This window comes from Chrysochloris asiatica, unplaced genomic scaffold, assembly GCF_000296735.1.
Source record: "Chrysochloris asiatica unplaced genomic scaffold, ChrAsi1.0 scaffold00323, whole genome shotgun sequence".
Taxonomy (NCBI): Eukaryota; Metazoa; Chordata; class Mammalia; order Afrosoricida; family Chrysochloridae; genus Chrysochloris; species Chrysochloris asiatica.
Genome location: NW_006408841.1, coordinates 1,165,071 through 1,174,797, shown reverse-complemented (window position 1 = coordinate 1,174,797; position 9,727 = coordinate 1,165,071). Strand labels below are relative to the sequence as shown.

Genomic DNA, 9,727 nt, shown 5'->3' with positions numbered 1-9,727 from the left:
AGGGAGTGTGGGCGAGGCTTTAGTCAGAAGTCACACCTCATTGGACACAGGAGAAGGAAATGTAACCACCATGTACCTCCACCTGCACAGCTCTGAGGGGCTTCAGAGAAAGCCTGATAACCCCATTACACTCAGTCAGACTATAAAAAGAGCAGAGTACCTAAACAGATCTTCCACTTTCATGTCAAGGGGTGTGGTAGAAAAGCCAGTAGGATCCCTAAAGTGTGTTGTTGACAGTAGTTTTCTTTCCCAGCCAGTCCTCTTGCGTGTGCTTTGGCCTTTTATTGTAATACAGTTTGCCTCCAAACACAGCTGTAGCCACCGACCTTATTCCCTCATTGGAGAAGGCACAGAGAATTCATACTCTCAGACCAAATTTCCACAGCAGCTCGGCCACTGAAAACGTGAATCTACAGTCTGGGTTTTAAACTTCTGGTATGGCACTTAGGCTAAACAGCTGACTGTGAACCACAAGGTTGGTGGTTCAAATCCATCTGCTGTTCCTCAGAAACACTGTACAGGGTCGCTATGAGTCAGAATTGGCTCCATGGCACTTAACAACAGTATGGTTTAATGATTGGAGAGAGTAGTCTGGGCCTGTTTAGTCTATCAGGAAAGAGCCCCCTGGTCTCCTGTTCACTCCTGAGACCCCAGGGAGCTCAGTTCTCCAGATCTCCTCAGGGTTCAGCATCCCCAAGACACCTGAGCTGTCCTTTCCCTTGGCTGTGTTCCACCTGCCCTCTCCTTCCAGTCTCAGAACCCTGGGTTCTGCACAGACCTGGCCCTCAGCCGCCCACAGTCTCCCGCTGCCCCTTCCCAGGACATTCTCTCTGGCTCCTCCCAGGTCTTGACCACCCCACTCCCAGGCTATGACTGGTTCTGCCAAGAACCACTGGAGCACAATGGGGTCTCAGGGTGACAGTTCCAACCCTATGCCTCTCATTTTTAAATTCACCCTTTGTTGCCACAAGGGTGAGAAGGTCAGACTATCAAGTGTTTTTCCTTAGGCAGCTGAAACGATGTTACACTTTGTCAGTAGAGGTCACTGGAGGCAGCTGCAGACGGAGGAAGTTTTCCTTTCCTGGGGAGCCGGCTTCCTCTACTATTTGACCAGTGCAGCTGCAGGTGAAGTTTTCCACAGGTGAAGCCACTTCCACAGGCTCGCTCAGGGCCCTGCGGGATGGCTAGTGATGCTTTTCTCCAGGTGCCCTATGTCCTGAAGGCACAGGAGTGGGGCTGCTTCTCACCTCCCTCCACAGCCATGTTAACATCCATCCTACCGTTTTGTTCTGAAACGCCGGTTCTGAAACGCCGTCCAGTCGCTTCCAACTCATAGCGACCCAGGATAGGGTTTCCGAGGATCAGCTGGTGGATTTGAACTGCCGACCTTATGGTTAGCAGTCCAGTGCTTATCCTATAGTGCCACATTCAAACCCTGCTGCAGTGAGCTGAATTGTGTTCACCCAGAAAATGTGCATGTCTTAATCCCTATACTCTATGCCTTATTTGAACAAAGCATCTTTGAAGATGAAGTTAATTTAAAGGCCTGAAGATGAGATGGGTCCTGATGCCAATGAGCAATGTCCTTATAGAGATGCACAGAGGAGACGGAGAATAAATGAGGTTGTTATGTGAAGACCGAGGAACAGATTAGAGCCACAATATAGGGACACCAGAAGCTGGAAGAAATTATGAGGGATCCTCTCCTAGACCCTTTAAAGGGAGCCTCAAGAACCACAAGAGGATAGGCCCTAACCCTCTAACCCTTAAACTGAAACCCTAATGCTAACTCATAAGGAGCTCTGGTAGTGTATTGGTTACAAGTCAGGCTGCTTACCTCAAGGTTAGCAATTCAAAACTACCAGCCATTCAGCAAGAGAAAGATGAAGCTTTCTGCTCCTGTAAAGATTTACAGCCTCAGAAAACCTATGCAGGGTCACTATGAGTCATAACCAACACAAAGGCATACAACAACCACCAACAACAGTACTAAATCATAAACCCAATCTTAACCATAACCCAAGTTCCCAACCCTCAAACCTTAATCCATTACCTCAGACTATAAAATCCTAACCCCTTGTTTGTATTAAGGGCCACTGAGTAGGTCCCAACTTACAGTGACCCTATGCACAACAGAATGAAACACTGCCCAGTTCTTGGCCAACCTCACAGTGGTTGTTACACCTGAGCCTATTGCTGCTGCCACTGTGTCAATCCATTTTGTTGGGGGTCTTCCTCTTTTTCTCTGGCCCTCCACTTTACCAAACATAATATCCTTCTCCAGGAACTGGTCCCTGCTGATAATATGTCCAAAGTATAAGAGATGAAGTCTGGCTATCCTGGCTTCCAAGAAGCACTCTGGCTGTACTTCTTCCAATGCAAATCTGTTTGTTCTTTTTTTGCAGTACATGGTACTTTCAGTATTCACCTCCAACACCATAACTTAAGTGCAACAATTCTTCTAAGGTCTTCCTAAAAAGACCCAGCATAAGCAAAGCACTGCTTAGGAAGAAGAAGAAAGTTGGAGGCCTCTCACTCCCTGATTTCAAAATTTACTACACGGCTGCAGTGGACAAAACAGCCTGGTACTGGTACAATGAAAGATACATAGAACAATAGAACAGAATTGAGAATACAGAAATTAACCCATCCACATAGCAGCCAACTGATCTTTGACAAAGGGCCAAATTACATTGAGTGGGAAGTCATAGTCTCCTCAACAGATTTTGCTGGCAGAACTGGAAATCAACATGTAAAAGACTGAAACAAGACCTTTATTTCACACCATGTACAAAAACTAAATCAGCATAGATTAAAGACCTAAATGTGAATCCCAGAATTATAAAGGTTATCAGTGAAAGAATAGGGACAAATTTAAGGGCTATAATACAGGGCACACACAGACTACCAAACATTGTGAAACTTACACAACCAAAAGAAGACAAAATAGATGATTGGGTCATCCTAAAAATTAGAAAATTATGTACATAAAAGGATTTCACCAAAAGAGTCAAAAGGGAACCCAAAGAATGAGCAGATTATTTTGCAAAGTATGAGTATTTCGGAACACTTAATTGTTCTCATGAGGAATCTGTACCTAGACCAAGAAGCCATTGTTCAAACAGAACATGGGAACACTGAATGGTTTAAAATGAAAAAAGGTGTACGACAAGGTTGTATTCTTTCACCATATTTATTCAACCTGTATGCTGAGCAAATAATCCAAGAAGCTGGTTTCTATGAAGAAAAACATGGCATCAGGATTGGAGGAAGACTCATTGACAACCTACGATATGCAGATGATACAACCTTGCTTGCTGAAAGTGAAGATGACCTAGAATACTTATTGCTAAAAATCAAAGAGCACAGCCTTCGGAATGGATTGCATCTCAATGTCAAGAAAACAAAAATCCTCACCACTGGACCAATAAACAACATTCTTATCAATGGAGAAAAAATTGAAGTTGTCAAGGACTTCATTCTTCTTGGATCAACTATCAACACTCATGGAAGCAGCAGTCAAGAGATCAAATGATTTGCATTAGGCAAATCTGCTGCATGAGACCTTTTTAAAGTGTTGAAAAGCAAAGAGATCAGCTTATGGACTAAGGTGCGCCTGACACAAGCTGTGGTATTTTCAATAACCTCATATACATGCGAAAGCTGGACAGTGAATAAGGAAGACCGTAGAATTGATGCTTTTGAGTTATGGTGCTGGAGGAAGCACTCTAAGGGTCGCTAAACAAAGAACAGAATCCACGTAGCACTGCTGGGAGAGTTAGTTGCTGTCACACTGCCCTCCACCTCTGAACCCATCAGTGTCTGTGTCCTAGAAGTAAAAACCTTCTCCTACATCACCACTACACAGTCCTAACAATCGTTGCTACACTTAGTGGTTGTGAGATTGAATTCATCAAGAAGAAACAATTACTGCTTTTTAAAAAACTATTAGAAAGCAGGAAGCATGGAGTTGCATGACAAACTCCCACCCAGCCTGACCTGCTCTTGGTCCATCCAGGGCTGCTCGGGGATGTCAGTGTCCAAGGAGCCACTGACGGCAGGGAGCGGCGACTTCGGAGGAATAGGGGACAGGTTGCTCATCAACTTCAAGCTTAATTCCAGAAAGAATTCTAGTCTTCAGATAGTTCGGATAGAGAGGTGTCCCTTGTTGGACCAAGTGCAGAGCTTTCTCCCACAGATGGCCTGGGCCAATGAAGCTCAGACAAGAAATGGCAACTGCACAACCTGGTTGGTTTGATATTGAAAATGATGAGACTCTTGGAAAAGTGGTCTTGTTCAAGGAGGATCAGTACAACTCAAAAGCAGAGAACAGCTCTGAGGACAGCTCAGAATCTAAGGATGAAAAGATCAGTGTTCCTGGTGAACTTACCATAGAGAACATTACGTTGCCTAATTCTGAAGGTGGAAAAGGCAAGATAGAAGTATTGGCCAGTCCTGCAAGTAAGAAGAAGAAACAGTGAATTAAACTGCCTTTAAGAAAACAGACAGCGGGCTCCGGCTAATGCCTGTGGCTCACTGTCGTTTTGTGTTTCGGATGCCTGTGTGGCTTCACCTAGTATGGTGTGTGTTTTGTGTCAGAGAAGCAACCAGGCAGACCTTGGAGATATTGCAGGTTTGCTTCCAGATCACCACAATAAAGCGACCATTATGAGGAATTCAGTTAAGTGGGTCACACAGAGTTTTTGGTTGCTCAGTGCATAGAAGAATTCCATTTACATTATATTATTGTCTTTGAAGTGTGCAATGCCATGGTGGAAAAGTCTGAAGTAGAATTACCAAAACATGACACAGAGACGAGAAGCGAGCACATGCTTAAGGACACTAGAGGACTTGCTAGACACAGGGTTTGCCACAGAAATTCGTTTTGTAAAAGTTGCAGCATCTGCAGAGCACAGTAAAAGGAGGGATGCCTGTACACATGGGTACAACTGGTCATTGCTCTCATGCCGAAGAGATTTGCCATTGAGAAAATTTAACTGTGTGCATGGCAATGACTGAATTTGTTGGCATCTTCAACATGGACTTTGGAAATACAAATTTAATATATGCTCTCTGTTCTGTTTTAAAAATGATTCCATTGGATAAACCAGCCGAATATATATTTAGGCTATTATAATGTCAAAGGATTTTGTCATGTCCTAGATAGGCTCAGTAACTTTTTATTGTGAATTGAGTGAAAGTTTACAGAGTACATTATCAGTTTTGCATCAAGCAACAAATGGCACACTTTGTTTCATCTCATTGATTACAGTCCCCTTCATGTACCAACAGTCATTCTACCTCTTCCCTGCACTTCCTGTTTCCATTCCACCTCCCTTGCCAACCCCTTATAAACATTGCCACTTTGCTGGCACAGTTGGCCATTCAGTGGTGAGCACACCTCACTAATGTTGTTTCCCCTGTGTACATGTGGTTGGAATTGGGCTACGCAGGTGAGTTCTGTTCCAGACCTGAAGGGCAACTGAGGGTCACAGTCTTAAGTTCCTCTTGTCTCTTTCTGACCAGTAAACCCAGTCTTTTTTGTACAATTTTGAGTTTTGTTCTATATTGCCTCCCACTCTATCTGGAATCTTCTATTGTTTAGCACTAGTAAATCAGTTCTGACTCATAGCAACCCTGCATAGAGTTTCCGAGGAGAGGCTGATGGGTTTGAACCATCAACCTTACAGTTTGTAGTCCATTGCCTATCCTATAGCACCCATGGACTCCATGATACTATTCGTGGGATATCTGTGTCCTGGAGCGTCTTAGGTTTGGGGGTTGGTGGGATAAGACAAGCTTTGTGAGACCCACACAGTTACCCAGGCCCCATCAGATGGCAGCAAGCACTAAAAGTGGGTTTGCTTCCCACTAAACACCAGAGGCACATGTTAAGTGCCATTGAGTCAGTTCCTACTCATAGTTACCTGGAATAGGGTTTCTGAGGAGCAGACCTTGCAGTTCAAACCAACCTTGCAGTCCAATGCTTATTCTACAGTGCCACACCAGGACTCCATAGAGGTGCAAGCTTATTAAGTGCTTTCCAGTTGGTTCTGACTCATAGTGACCCAGTATGGGATTTCACGGAGTGACTAGTGCGTTTGAACTGCTGACCATGTGGTTCAAGCTGACCTTGCAGTCCTCTACTTATCTTACAGTGACACACCAGAAGTCCTAGAGCCACGAAGTAGGCACCAAATGATACTAATATAAAAGTTAATGAGGGTACAGGGCATTTCCAGCCAAAGTAGACTGTTCTGATCAGAGGATATAAAAGTGTAACTTTACAATGAATCCTGAAATATCCATGTAGAAATAAACTGAGTGATCTATAAAAGAAAACAGTCTACCTAGAAAAATACTAATGTGTAAAACATTTGATGTTCTCTCCTATCATGACTAGCTCATATAGTCCAACTAACCCAACAAAGGGTGGTGGTGGTTGGTGGTGATGTGCTGTGGAGTTGGTTCCGACTCATAGCAACCCTGTATAGGGTTCCCGAGGCTGTAAATCTTTACAGGAACAGAAAGCCTCATGGTTTTCCCATGGAGGGGCTGGTAGATTCGAACTGCTGACCTTGTGGTTAGCAGCTCAGCTTGTCATCCACTACACTACCAGAGATCTTTATACATAAAGGGTGGTGGTCGAGTCAACTAGATTCAGGTCCTCTTTGGACATTCTTGGGACACAGGAGAATAAAGAGAAATAAATTTTTTTAATATATGGTAAAGATGGCCTTTCAAGGAGCTTTGGTAGCATAGTGGTTATAAATGAGGCTGCTAATCTCACGGTCAGCAGTTCAAAACTACCAGCTATTCTGTGGAATAAAGATGAGGGTTTCTGCTCCCGTAAAGATTTACAGCCTGGGAAACCCTATGCAGGGTTGCTATGTGTTGGAACCGACTCCATGGCAGACCACCACCACCATCTAGAATATCTGGAGGATTGAGGCTATTCCTGCCACCATATTCCCTTCTCCTTTAACCAGAGTTTTTTAATATCAAAGCCCATACACATAAGAGACATTTTGCTGCAACCCTGGGGGACATGTTAACTACCAAAAAAAAAGTTAGAGGCATTCATTATTTGTATGCAGCTTATTGACCTGAAGAAGACACAGTGAGCAGGCTCAAAGTGGTCAGGGAACAAAGGAGAAGAGAGAATTTATTAGACGAGAGAACACAACTGCAGTCTGGATGAATTATTTGCAGTTTCAAGTTAAACTGATAAATTGCAAAATAGGAAAACACTCATACTGAGTCATCTGTGCATGGCTTCTTGGTAAGTGCCATAGAATTGGTTCCAAACTCTGTGTAGGGTTTCCAAGGAGTGACTGGCGAGCTTGAACTGCCAACCTTGCGGTTCAAACTGACTTAGCAGTTCAACACATTAACCCAAAGCTAGGGACATCCAAAACAAGCAAACAATTTTAGCCATTTCTGGATTTTCCATGTTATTCAGCTGTGAAACGTGGTGTCCAACTGCCAGGCTGGCCCTCTGCTGTGCTCCCTCGGCATTACTGTCTTCACTAGACCAGACCTGCCTCATTCTTTCACTACCATTTCCCTGATATACTAATAATGAAACAGTCTCTTTAATATTTTGAAAGAGGCTGATTAAGTATGAAGAGCCCTTAAAGGTCAATAGTTGTGCCTTAAAATCCTATTTGCTGTGTACATAAACTGTATTTCAATTTAATTAGGTAGGAGCAAGTAACCCATGAAATCAGCCCCCGTCTCTTCCAGGTGTGGGTTTGTTTTGGCATTTACCTCAGCCAGGATTGCTCCATGTACACTTCTGCCTGTGAAAGTCCAGCCCATCCTCCCAACTCTCATCTCTACAGATCTTCTCAGAACTCCTTGCTGGAAGTAATTTCTGATTCTTGTTACTTCTCTTGATTCTATTTTAATAATAACACAAAACATCTGCAGTGATTTTAAATAAGAATCCTTGAAACAAGATAAAGTATCAAGAAACACATTCAATGTGAAGCAGTTGACTCCTTGGCAAAACTCACAGCTCTGTACCTCAACCTACAACCCTGTGGTACAAATTAATATTAGCTTCTTGACAAACAAATCCCTTAATCCGCACAAAAGGAACGTTAGTGAAAGCATCTACCTCCATGGAAAATTTCTACAAGTCATGGGGCCTTCAGGGTTGTTCACTATTGGGCAGCTAATTACTATTATGGCCAAATTTCTCCATTTTTTTGATGTCTTGTAAATCCTGCTCTCTGTGCCTGTGACTGCAGTCGTGGTGTGGCCCTGTAGAATACTGCACTGGATGGACCAGAAAGAAAGTCAGCAGCCACTCCTCAAAACCCTGCACTGATTCACTATGAATCGAAACCAACTCAATGGCACTTAACAACATGCCTGTGACTAACTATGGACCCATTTTGAAATGAGTTGCTAAGAAGTGAAGATTAAGGTGGCACTAAGTGGCAGCAGCGATGGACTCAAGCATGGAGACAATGTGAGGTTGGCCCAGGATCAGACAGTGTTTCGTTCTGTTGTGCATAGGGTCACTATGAGTCAGTACTGACTCAATGGCACCTAACAACAACAAAAAGGAGTAAAGATTACAGTAGAACTAAGGATTGAGGATCCTGGTGTGATGCTATTATAGGATAAGCACTGGACCACAGGTCAATTTAAATAGCAAGGTTCAAACCCACCAGGCGCTCCACAGAAACCCTATACAGGGTTACTGTGAATTGGAAATGACTCTATAGCACTTAACAACAACAGCAAGGATTAAAAATACTCCCACCTTGCTAGAGTGTATGGCTTAAGCTACCATCTTATTTTCCTTGGGGTCATGGTTTGACTCCAGTTTGTGACACCTTTGGACAAGTTCACTCTAGATCCTGATCTAGATCCTGATCTAGATCCTGAAAATTACATTTGACCTCAAGTTCATGGGACTTTCAGCGCATCACCTGACCTGACTCACCAGCTCCTGCAACCCCAAGCATCTACAGCCTTTCATATAACCTGTCAATTTTGGTTCCTCAGCTCCTGAGACTATGTGGCTGAACAAGATCCCACATACTGATCTCTGATTTGGGATTTGCCAGCCTCTACAATGTGTGAGCCATTTCTTTTGACAACTGAGTTTGGTGAGAAGTTGCAGTGTATTGCAGAACCTTGGGACTTGAGGGAGGAGAGGAGAGCTATGAAGTGGCATGTCAGAAAGGTGGGACAGTTGGAACAGATCTGACCTCCAATTCATAGGGACCAGCCTTGAGCTGATCTTTGTAAAATAAATTACTCATGTGATCACCAAGAGCTAATGGCACAGATGTTAAATCTATGAATCCCAACAAATTCACTTTTCAAATTAACTTCACTTAGGTCTCTGAATCTCATAATATGCTATGAAGCTGCTGAAAATAGATTTATTGTTTTGGTCATTTTGGGCTCTCAGTACCTAGCACAGCATGCACTGGGAGTTCAATAAGTGTGCTTGCATTCAATTGTCTCAACATTTCCATTTTTTTGCAACTGCTTTATTGAGATACAACTTACATTCTAATATGCGTCTTAAACTCTATGTGTCTACATGAATTCGGTAGCTTAGTGGTTACGAATTGGGCTGCGAACCGAAAGGTCAGCAGTTCGAAACTACTAGCTGTTCCATGGGAGAAAGATGAGGCTTTCTGCTCCCATAAAGATTTACAGCCTTGGAAACCCTGTACAGGGTCGCTATGAGTCAGAACCG

General features: G+C 43.4%; 2 pseudogenes; both read left to right on the top strand.

Moving 5' to 3' along the window:
• LOC102830184 overlaps positions 1 to 919 on the top strand; it is a 14,704-nt pseudogene extending 13,785 nt beyond the window's left edge.
• Positions 920 to 3,964: 3,045 nt separating this feature from the next.
• Positions 3,965 to 4,523, top strand: LOC102829802 (annotated as a pseudogene).
• Positions 4,524 to 9,727: the final 5,204 nt, after the last annotated feature.